This window comes from Drosophila persimilis, unplaced genomic scaffold (genome assembly GCF_003286085.1).
Source record: "Drosophila persimilis strain 14011-0111.01,24,50 unplaced genomic scaffold, DperRS2 tig00000124-arrow-pilon, whole genome shotgun sequence".
Lineage (NCBI taxonomy): Eukaryota > Metazoa > Arthropoda > Insecta > Diptera > Drosophilidae > Drosophila > Drosophila persimilis.
This window is the reverse complement of record NW_020825294.1, coordinates 2,219,921-2,232,157: the sequence shown is the minus strand read 5'-3', so window position 1 is coordinate 2,232,157 and position 12,237 is coordinate 2,219,921.

The following is a 12,237-nucleotide window of genomic DNA, read 5'->3' as shown; positions in this document are numbered from 1 at the left end:
TTTCTTCTCTGCGTTGTTTTTTTCTTTTTCTATCGCTTTTTTCCCATCCATTTGGCTTGCTTTGACAATTCGTGAGGGCATGGGGCAGTCCGCGCCACACATTTGAATTTTATTGGCCTGGCTGTCAAGCGATGAGAGAGAAGGAGTTGAAATTAAGGAGACAAAGATACTGAAAGATTGTTGAGGAATAGCAAAAGCTGTGTCTATAGTCCCTATATATTATAGGAACTTTAACAATCATATCTATAAAATATCGAAAAACTATCATTAAAGTCGATAACATGTCGATAGAATATTAAAGCTTTCATTCATGGTGAAATATTCCTAAATTATTTCTAATAATTGAGAGTAAAAAAATCATTTAAATATCGATAATACTTCAAAAATATTTCGATATATTCAAAGAACTTGCATTCTCGGCCAAACAGAAAGATTCTCTTTCTTTTCTCAAATAGACATATATTTTTTACTGTTTTTTGTCTTAAAACATTTATCGGGGTCACCAAGAGCTGCTCTATTCTCCCTAATTCTATAGTTTTTGGCCAATCAAGTCGGAAAGTCTTATACCTCTACTATTATCCATAAATATATACGATTTGCGGTCCCAAAAATGAATGAAAGCACCCGATCAATTGTGTCGGGGTCACCAATTCGTATTTATCATCACTTTGAGTCGTTCAATCGTTATATTGAAGTTGCTAATTGACTTTTCGATTTACAATTCATTGATCGATCTCTCATAGAGTGTTCCTTTTTTTCTCCTCAAAAAAACTCTCCCACGCTCTGGGGAGTGGAACAGCAGTCACACTCCAGTGGGATATCGCATTGAGAGATCTTCTCGCTTCTCGTCTCCCATTGAGAGGCAAGAGGATTGTTCCAGTGTGCCACCGCCTGGCCTGTCACAATGCCCCCTCCTTTTGCACCTACCACAAGGTTTTCGGCTTTGGTTCCTCCAGCACTTTTTACAAACAAAACTTTTGTCACCCGCATTCGTATTTTGTTTTTTTGTTTTGTTCCGCTGTTCGTTCGGGTGAACATGTTGCAATGTAGGCGTTGCAAAGCCACCGGTTCCTGCCACTGTTACAAGCGGCAGCAAATTCGTAGCTTGTTCCTTTTGTCTGTTGTTTTTGTTAACAAATTTGGTGGCTGTCATGTTTCGGTAAGCGAAAAGACAAGCACCGGAGTGTGTGGGTGATATATCATTTTATTAGAAGTCCAACTGGAGGCAGAAATCAAGGAGAAAAGAATGTAAGTTCTGTTTTCCAAATGATTTTCTAATAAACATCGAACATACCCCCGTTTCGATCCGAAAGAACAACTTTTTAATCAACTTTCACACTGTTCGGCTGTGTTTGTTTGCTGTGTGTGAGTCAATTAACTCGAATGATTGGAATCGTTTTTGGGGCTGGAGAAAATACCACTTAAAAAGCTTCTAATAAGCGGAGCAGCAGACCAGCAGTCCTCGAGGGCAGGACAACCACAGCAGCAGAGACAACAGTAGAGAATGGGGAGGATAACAGAAGCAACCCTAGGGCCAAAGGAAGGACCATGGAAGCATTTTGCATCATAGTCCCATTGTCATTGGTGCCGGGGGGAGACTTCTGGCCGTGAGTTTGGCATGGGCCGTGGCCGTGGCTGTGGCTGTCGCACCCATCAAAGTGTTGTCACTGTCAGTGCGAATGTCACAGACACATCAGGGATTAACGCGATGCGAAGGAGGCGAAGGAGCAGCCCGGAAGCCGGATTTAAGGGTTTATGCGCGGTTGACAAATACTCCGCATCGCATTGCAAGGGAAAGGAACCGAGGAACAGAGGAACAGGAGCTTGGAACGCTTGGACAGTAGTCGTTGGAGACGAGAAGCACCTGCCTACCGCCCACAATATTATAAGCGTTTGCACTGAGAGAAACAACTAGAAGAAATTTGTGCCTTAGAATTTTAGTACTTTTTATTTTTCAGAAAATGATATATGGTCTAGAAACGAGGTGCTTATTATTTATATTTTCGCGTACTAGCATAATTAATGTACTATTCGTACACTGATTACACTGCGATTAAACACACAACAAAATGTATTTTAGGAGACTAAAAATACTTTGTATCAATAAAATACCTTTTTGTCGAGGCACATATCCAAAAAAAAATGGTTTTTCCCAGATTACCAGGAAAAAAACTAAAAAAATCAATAAAAAACGTTTTTGTCGAGGCACATATACAACAAAAAATGGTATTTCCCGAATTAAAAACTAAAAAAATCAATAAAAAAAAACGTTTTTTTCGATGCACGTATCGAAAAAATACTATTTCCTAGATTACCAGGATAAATACAAAAAAAAAATCAGTAAAAACCCGTTTTTGTCGAGGCACATGTTCCCAGAAACCAAATTTTACACAAATTCCCTTAATTTTTGGTGTAATAATCGCTTGCCGCAACAGTCGCAACGTTTTTTTCTATTCACACGCGTTTTATCGCATCTTTTGAGCCGTAATTTCTCTCAGTGCTCTCTTCGGCATGTCCTGTAGGCAAACAAAACGATGTCAACCGCAACAACAACAACAATAATGAGGGCAAACATCAACAACAGACAACTCCGGCGACGTCAAAGGATTGTGAGGAGAGATGGGAGGGCATGGGCTTGGGCTTGGGCATACGATGGGTAGCACGTCTAGTGCCCATTTCGTCATTACTTCAACCACATTTACATGTGTCAGGGCAGGCAGCCGAGGCAGCGAACCTTTGAAGCATCAACCGGGGCCAGGCACCAAACGATGTCAACGCTGGGCCAACGCCAACGCCAACCCCTGTCTGACCAGAGGAGAGAGTGGGAGAGAGGGAGAGAGGGCGAGTCCTTTCCATGTGCCACCACCCATCTTGTCTATCAAAGTCGCTTCGCGTGGAAAGTGCTTTCAACTTACGGGGCAAATGCCGAGAGCCGGGAAGGCATCTTCTCTTTTGATGCCACGCATCATAGTTGCGCCCATAGGGTTATTGCCTCCTGCCACCACTGCCACTGCCGACTGCCGACTGCCTGCCTCCTCATTACGAATGTCCTGTGGCATTGTCAACATGTCCTACGCATTATAAACGAATTACTGTCGTCTCCGTGGCTGGGCCTCCTTTGCTCATGTGGAACTTGGATTTGGATGTGGCAGAGCGGCGGGGCGAGTGGCAGTGTGATGTGGGGTCGTCTGTTTTGAGCCAAGTTTGGTTAATCGCCGGTAAATTTAATTAGACATTGGTGTGGGGCTAAATGACGGTAAATAAATGTCTGACAATATGCAGAAACCGTAACGGAATGAAGGGATGGAGGGATGGAGGGTCACCCCCTATAAGGATGATGGGAACGATGGGTCCCTTCCACTTTTAAGCCATTCCGAAAGGTAAATATGAGGTAATGAGTAGTCATGGGACATTTATGAATACTTTAAGGCAGCGTCTTTAATCAAATATTCAATGCCTGATAAAACACCAAAGAAAACGATTGGTTAATCATTAAAACCCTGTCATGGAATGTTCGGGCAATGTTCAGGCGCTAACCAAGAAAATTAAAAGGAAAACCATTTGTGGAGTTACCTGAGCGATAAATAAATACATTTCAGATAAATAGCCAAACATGAATGCAGTCACAGAGTTGTGCGTTCTACAAGATTGAAGACACCCCGACGCACCCGAAGCCCAAGCCTAACCGAAGAAAACCCGATATCATGTTGCGAATTATGAGTTTTCCCCTCCCCCGCGCCTTCACACATGCGCCTCTCGCATCGCATCGCATCGCTTTTTTATCGCCCATTCGCGCACTTAATAATTGAAAAGGAAGCAGCGATCCGGTTCATGCCGCACCGCATCTACTCCTCCTCCATGAGGCAGGGGGGGCACCTCCAAACGTCGCACAGCACCAACCAAATGTTTGTCGATAAATTTGCGGATGTGCGAGTGTCTTGTGCGTCGCGCTCTTGGCGGATGCCATCACTCGCCCGATTGCCAGGCGCCGTGCCAGTACAGTGGGGCAAAAGCTGGAATTAGGGGAGTATTTATTGAATGCTGGGGTAAATAAATTTCAAACAAATTTGGATTTCAAATATTTCAAGCACTTGTGCCTCCAAAAATGAACGTTCAGGGAGTTCTTTGCGAATTTCTAGAAGGAAAATTAACTAAATTTATTCCCATTAAAGATATATTTCCCATAATATACATATTACTCCACTGTTCATGGTGGCTCCCCTCTACCGGCCGCTTTTGGGGCATCGACATCGTCATCAGAGCTCTCTGTTGCATTCTGCAGCATGCGGTTGCTGCTCGTTTGGGAAATTTGAATTTGATTTTGTAATGGGAGGAGGCGGCAGAACAGAACAGAGCAGAGCAGAGCAGAACAGAGACCAGAAAGGAAGAAAAGAGTAGACTAGATGAGAGAGGGGGAGTCGACAGGGAGGACGAGAGGGGCCGACGAGGAGAGGACGTTGGGCAATCTGCGCGGCGGCGTAAAAGTTATTGACAATGGGATGTATCTGTCGGGTTGGTGTCATTAATGGCGAATGCTTTATGATCGCATTGCCAATGCAATTTTCAACACATTTTCGCGCGAGTTTTTCCGCTGCCCCCCCTGTCCCGCCACACCCGTCTGGCTGCCTGCTGATGATTTTCATGTTTATTGAAGTGTAGATATTTTTATCTATTTTAGAGGCGCAAGTGTTTATTTCGACTGATTACATGGCACCCCTGCATCTGCCTTCGGCCTCGGTCTTTTTTTCACTCAAAGAATGTTTCACTGATACAATTATGGGTCCACAAAATGCATCTCAAGGCGTCAGAGATGTGCGGCGGTTCCTTTGTCCATACCATAAATTCTTCTTTGTAATGGAACATTAGCTAAATTTAAGATGAAAACAGATTTCATTTGATTCGTTTCTGCTTGGATTTCGCCGAGTTCTATTCAAGGTTAAGCGTGGGTGAATGATTCACAAGAATTAGAGGTGGGAATTATATGGGATTATGCGAAGGGGAGATTGTAGAAGTATAATTGGGACTGATTTGATTACCTGCAAAGAATACCAGCAAAAAATATTTAATCAAAAATAAAATATATAAAAAAATGTTCACACATATTTATAAAAAATGCAAATTACAAAAATTAAATAGTATAAAAATACATAAACATTTAAAAAATTATATATTTATAAAAAATAAAAAATTAAAAATAATAATAATAAAAATAAGAAAAAATATGATACTAAAAACTACTAATAAAGAAGAAATAATTATAAAAAATAAAAAAAAAAAATAACAAAACTTAAATTATTATCAGTAACTAAAATACCACTTAAATACCAGAAAAATACTATAAATACACAACCTTTCCTTGGAATTTCTAACCCTATTAACTCTATCCCTCCATTAACTCCAAAAAAACGCATCTTAAAGAAAGGGAAGCTACCAGCGCAAGGTGTTTTACGCTTGAGGCCATGTGCCATATAGCAGGGAAACTTTTAAAGAACTCACATTATGGATAGTAGATACCTCGAACCCAAAAACATTCGCTGATGCTGATGCTTCAGCTTCGGCTCCTGCTGCTCTCTGCTTCCCAGTGTCCACATGACTTTGTTTGAAGTAAGTTTTCCAGGGGCCAGGGCATCAAGTAAACAATTTACGACAACGCTGATGATGACGTTGCCAGAGGGAATGATGCTCCTGCTGCTGTTGCTAGAGCTCCTGCTCCTGCTCCTGCCTCACTCTGATGATGAAGACAACTCCAGCGGACGGACAGAAGGACAGAGAAGCAGCTGTTGTGCGTCCGGAGAGTGTCCATCGCACTTAGCACCCAAAACACTTTCCACGCGCGCTGCACTCTTTCTCTCTCTCTCTCTCTCTCGCTCAACTGCTGGTGGAAACTATGTAGTATTTGGAGAAAATCCTGCGGCGCTTTGTGTAAAAAGTCGGATTCGTTTCAACGCCTCTCTCACTGGATGGCTATCCCGTATCTTCCACTGAAACGTCCCTTGGGGGTCCGGTCCTATCCGTCTCTCTCTCTCTCGCAAAAAGCATAAAAGTCAAATGCACTTGCCGCCTGAGCCGCATGCCTCCGCCAATGATGCAGAGTTGTTGCTGTTTCTGCTTTAGCGGTTGCTGAGGGAATCATTTTTCAACACTTCATGCATTCGCCGACATAATGAAGTGGCCGCCGCCATCCGAGATCTACCAAAACTCCATTCCTCTGGCCATTCCATTCCATTCTCATCTCCATCGCATCGCATCGCATCGCAGCCCAGCATCGCCATGCCATCATCATTGTCATCAAGTGCATTTAGCCACAATATCCCTTTACGCGGATTGGAATAGCCTCGAAGTAAAGGGGTATTATGATTTTGAGTGCGGCTAAGCGACACTGGGAGAGAGCAGAGAAGAGTCAAGCCTGCTTATGAATAACTTTTGAGAAGTGCACAGAAAGGCAATACATAATGAAATAAAAGTTACCAGAAAAAGAGGTATACTAAAAAAATACCGAAAAAAAGTAAAGACACTTAATACCGAATAAAAATACCGTACTATTCTAAAACAGAATAAAATTAAATTAAATAGAAAGTACTACAAAAATAATAATTACTAAATAATATCGAACAAAAATAAAAACACTAAGAAATACCGAATAAAAATACTAAAAAATACCATAATATTCTACAACAAAATATACCAAAAAAAATAAAATACTAAATATACAAAAATACATAAGATTTACACCTTCTGGAAGAATAATAAAATAGAAAATACTAATAAAAATACCACACAAATAAAAATACTAAAAAATACCGAGAGCAATAAAAGCACTCAAAAATACCGAGCAAACATACTTTAATACTCTACAACAAATACCAAAAAAAATACTAAATAAAAATAGGACGCCAGACTCCATCTGGAAGAGTATTAAAAACTTCAGCCACCACAAAGTTCACCTTTCCAACCCGCTTTTTGCCTCGTTTTATTTTTGTCCTCTTTTTTTTTCTTTCGCACTCTTTGCTGACTTTTATTATTTCACTTTGCCTGTTCTTGTTGCAACACTCGGGAACTGTGTCCATCTGTTGGCTTCATTCTTTCGTTCCTTCATTCCTCAGACTTGGCGGCAATAGATCATTGCGGTCGGCTGAACTTCTCAGCCTCCAGCCACCAACGACTGGGGGTCTCAAGTACTCAAGAGTCGAGTCGCCCGCCAGTTCCTTCCGTTCTTCTTCGCCTTTTGCCTCCGAATTTCTTATTCAGTATGACATTCGCTCTTGGGGCGGCGTTTTTTTTTTATCCTGGCACAATTTTCACAATTGTTTTGTATTTATTTAGGTTAATCCTTTGCTTTTTTTTTTTGTCATCCCACTCTTTTCTTTTGCATAAATCCGCTTTTTATTTCAAATATTTGCACGCTCCGGTTTTTTGTGTATTTTTTTTATGGCGAATTCAAAAATTGTTGAGTTTTTTCCGAGCTTTTGTAATGCAATGTACACATCAAAAGTTGAAAGTTGAGGATGAATTACAATTAGTAAACATTTCACAAAGATTTCACACACAGCCATGACACTCATGAAAAGCAGACAAAAGCATTACGCCTTTGTCCGAATTGGAAACGGGTTTAGTTTTGATTGGAATGTGTTTTTAAAATGATAGGGGATTTTAGTATTTGATATATGGTTTAAGGAAAGGATTTGGAGTTTAAAAGTGTAAGAGATAGATCTTTTGGGATAACTTTTAAGCTTTTTCTAGTATGAATATTCAATGAATTGAAGTAGGTTTTCATTGGCTTTGGATTTTGAAATTAACTTCATAGAAAACCTAAGGGAAATGGCAAAAAATGAGGAAGAAATCGAAATTTATATATATTCATACAAATTAATTATCGATTGATAATCGATGATAATAGCTTATAGATATCGACAACTAATTGATAATTCGCACTAAAATGTCGAAATGTCAGTAAAATTCTACATCTATAAATCGAAAAATTTACCATCTGTTGAATGATAAAATTGAATGCAATTTCTGTATCAATAGGTCAAGATTTATCAGCTTTGAAAACTCTACTCTACTCTTGTAGATTATTCTGATATCCGCTTTAAAAATATTCAAGACAAAAGGTCACCGCAAAGTATGTATCGATAAGTCGAATACAACCCTGAAATGCTCACCGTTAAGACAAAACGTAAACTCATTCTGCTGAAAACAACTCTTTTTCATTCATGTCTTGTACATTACCTCTGAAGTGAAGTCATAATATAGTAAGGAACAGGTATTACCCCCTAATTTCAAGTCAATGCCAGAGAAATGTCAAACCCATGGGAAACGGAGTGAAACACACAGTGACAACAACCATAACAACAACAACAACAAATGGGGAAATATCTCAAGGAAAAAATGAAAAGGGGAAAAACAAGAACAACAAGTACAATATATAAAAGAAAAAGCCATGAGAACGAAGGCAGCACTTCTGACAGTGACATGGACATCACTTACAAAATGGAAGTCGTTCACCTCCACCTCCACCTCTCGGATCTCCACCCGTCCCTCCACTCCGTCCACTCCTGCGCTGCATCCTAGGGATACATGTATAAGTGCAACCACATCGAGTGAGACAGAGAGGGAGTGTGTGTGTGTGTGTGTCGTACTCTGCTGGACACTCTATTTGTATTTCCTCTGAAAATTTATTGTAAAACTTAAAAGTTTTGATGGAAAAATGAAATAAATAGTGACATCACTAAAAGTAAAGAAATTATAAAGTGTCACCGGGGATGATAAGTGGGGCTACAGCAACAACAAAAACAACAGCAGCGGCAGCAACAGCAACAGCAACTGAAGCAGAGTGACATGCAACAGCAACAACAACAAGAACCAACATCCAAAGTTGATGCAGGAACCGTGAGGACTTTAATAAGGACACTGGACAAGCGAACGAAGCGGCAGGAGGAGAAGACATCGTCGACATCAGGAGAAGCTGTGGCACATGGACATAGACGTAGCAGAAGTAGACATAGAGGTGGACATAGACGTGAACGTTGGACAGATGGGGCCAATGGACAATGCGGCTGAAATAGGGGCCAAGCGCACATAAAGGAAAGACGGTCATAGCTGTGATCGGGTGTATCGAATGGGAGTGATTAGATAAGGTTTTACAGAGAAAACTCTAAAAAAAAGGGGAAAAATATAAAAAGAAAAGAAGCCTCAAAGTGTTATCGATGTTTATCGACTTGTTTCGATTTCTCAATCGATTATTTCTTTAAGGACTGACAAATAGTTATCGATTGTTTCGAATTCTCAATCGATTATTTCTTTAGGATTGATATCTTTTATAAAACTGATAAAAAATGATAAATATTTATCGATTTCACAATCGATTTCGACGGAATTGGGATGCTCAAAATTGCGCAGAATTTTCTTTCCCATTTCTAAAGATTCAGAGCTTCCAGATCATTCTTCATGGCAACAGGGATGCCACCACTGCCAAATTGTATTATATATTTATGAAAATTTTCCAGAAATTATACATTTATTTTCAAATGGGGCTTTCGTTCCAATTATATACGTATATATTTTTTTTTAGATTTCATGGAGTATTTGCCCTCAAAACAATGCACTCTTCTGGGGTGGCAACACTGGTGAGGCAGCAAATTGACTGCTTCAACGAATCTAAACGTCAAAAAAAAGGGAGAGAGAAAAATAGTTTAGAGAACTATTTAAAGTTTTTGTCCATTTCCAGAAAGGTTTTTGTTTTTATTTTTCTGCCGTTTCTTGTATTCTCGAGCTTAACTCTTGAAACATTTCAACTTTCACATATCCTCAGAGGACATCAAAAAAATAAAATGCAGGACATTCGCTTAAAGTTTTGTCCAGAGTTTTCGTACGTTCTTCTTTCGTTGCTCTTTCTCTATGGTTTTTTTTTTTGTGTTTTATTTGGTTGCAACGTTTACTTTCCATCATTATTTAGCACAAAGGAGAGGCGAGAAACCGCAAGGGACAGGGAGGGCAATGATGAACGGCGACGCGTCTGCTTGACCAAGGGACCAAGGCCCCCAAAAGAAACCCCTGAACTACCACTCTGACAGCAAAGCGTCTAAATTGTACGTATTTAAATGGGTTTCTGTCTCTTTTTTGAACTGAGAGTACAGGCAGTCTATTGAGGTTATAAATAGGGAACATCTATGGGTTTCGATTAATTTACTAAAAATCAACTCACAATTTATTCAATTTCTCTATATTAAAACTTTTTCTGATAAGCTTTCATAAAAGTAATCTTTATTTTATCTAAATTTCCTTGACTTTTCATAAGCTTTCGATAGGAATTCATTAGGAAAAGAGGAAAATAAACCCCCAGAGAGGAGGAGGCCCCACACCGAACGCAGCCTGAAAATTCCAATGGTCTATGCTCTGACATGTCGTGTGATTTCGTTGGGCAAAAGTTTAAAGCAGACAGAGAGGACTTGTCGGACGAGGTCTTCCCCTTCGAAATACTTGTCTAGGATCTAGGAAGCGTTGTCCGTCTGTACGACATTTTTCACTTAAGCTGACATTTATGTAGTCCTCTGTAGTCGGAGAGCAGAGCCCTCACATGTCGGGCCACACCTTCGATTGGCTACGATTTGGGCTTTGGGCGGGGGTTCGTGGGGTTCCCCTCAACTGTCAGTCATGAATGACCGTTTACCGTTATTAAAAAATTACATACTTGAGCGAAAAAGAGAGAAAAAAAATCAAGAAAAAGCTAAAAAATAAATTCAAAAGTTTTCACATGCATGGGAGTCACAGGAGGAGGAGGAGTTTCAGGGGGGGATACCAGTGGGAAGAGGAGTGCCAGGGGGAGAGTAGTTCCACAGGATGGAACGGGACATTGGGGAGTATTGTGACGCTTGACACGTCACAAGTTTATAGTGGCTTTTGACAGCTTTCGGACACACTTCTTCGACTCCCTCTTTGGCTCCCTTTTTTTGACATGGAAAAAAAGTTCTTGACGTTTGACGTTTTATATTTTTCTTCCTGTCCTGATCTTTGGGAGCAGCGCCGCACTAGCACTCTACTCTCGCTCGCAGGTACAGTCTCGTCCCGCCTTGTGCTCGTTCCACTGCCACTTATTCCCCTCTGGAAAGTTTTGCGCCTCAACTCCTTGATGATGATTTTGCGGTCACTCGTGTTTAATCCTTGGAGACATGTGTCGAACACGAATTTCGTTTGCACTGGAATATAAATAATAATTTTCTAGCCATAGGAAGGACCCACACGAGGGCAGCACACGAGGATGTGTGGGGACCTGAGGTCCTGGGCCATATTTGCCACAGACAGCTTGTCGATCTTTATAATGTTGTAATTGAAAACTTTTTCCTCTCCCTACGTCCATCGTCCTTCGGCTCTTGCTTTTTTGTTTCCCCTAGAAAAAACATTTCTTTTAAAAATATTTTATACTTTTGATATGTCATGCTGGCTGAAAGCTGTCGAGTCGACTCGAGAGTCCTGCCGAGTCCTGAGGACAGCAGCAAATTTTGTCCGAAAAATTTGTTGGTGCGGGTGGGGGGGCCTCACGGCTCTGAAGTTCGTTTCGTTGCGGCGTTTGTGGAGGCTTCAGGATTTCCCACACAAATGGGTGAAGCGTTCTTAATTGAAATTAAGACATTTTTTCATTATTTATTTAAGGAAATTTGTAAACGGCTGAATGTAAATCGAGAACGAAGGCTTCGAGCGGTGAAAACAAATAAATAAAGTGGATTTTGATTGTCTACGAGAACTAGTTCTGTTCGGTACAGAAAATGGTAATGGAAAATGAGTTTAGAGGGTTTTGAACTAGTTCATAATATAATGAAGGGACTGCCAGTACTTGGGAGTACAAATTTTTAGTTGCGAAGAGAAGAACACAACAATTTCCGTAAAAAAAAGTGTAGAAAGGGCTCTACTTTGCTTTTTTTCATTGCCAAAGGATCATTTTCCACTATTCCTCTGCGAACTATTTCTTTAAGAGATAACTTTTCTGGGAAATTGATGCCAAAAACATAATTTTCTAACTCTAAATGATATTCTCTACCTCTAAATGCATCTGCAACATACGCTTAGCGCTCCACTTTTAATGTACTCCAGATCTAGTGGCTTTTGAACTAGTTCCACATACATATGTTTGAGAGACAAGACGTGGAACGAGTCGGAGTCAGAGTCGGAGAGACACGGAGACACTTGTACAAATGAACATTTTGCCGAAAAACAGTTTGTCGGTTGAGTGACAGTCGGCAA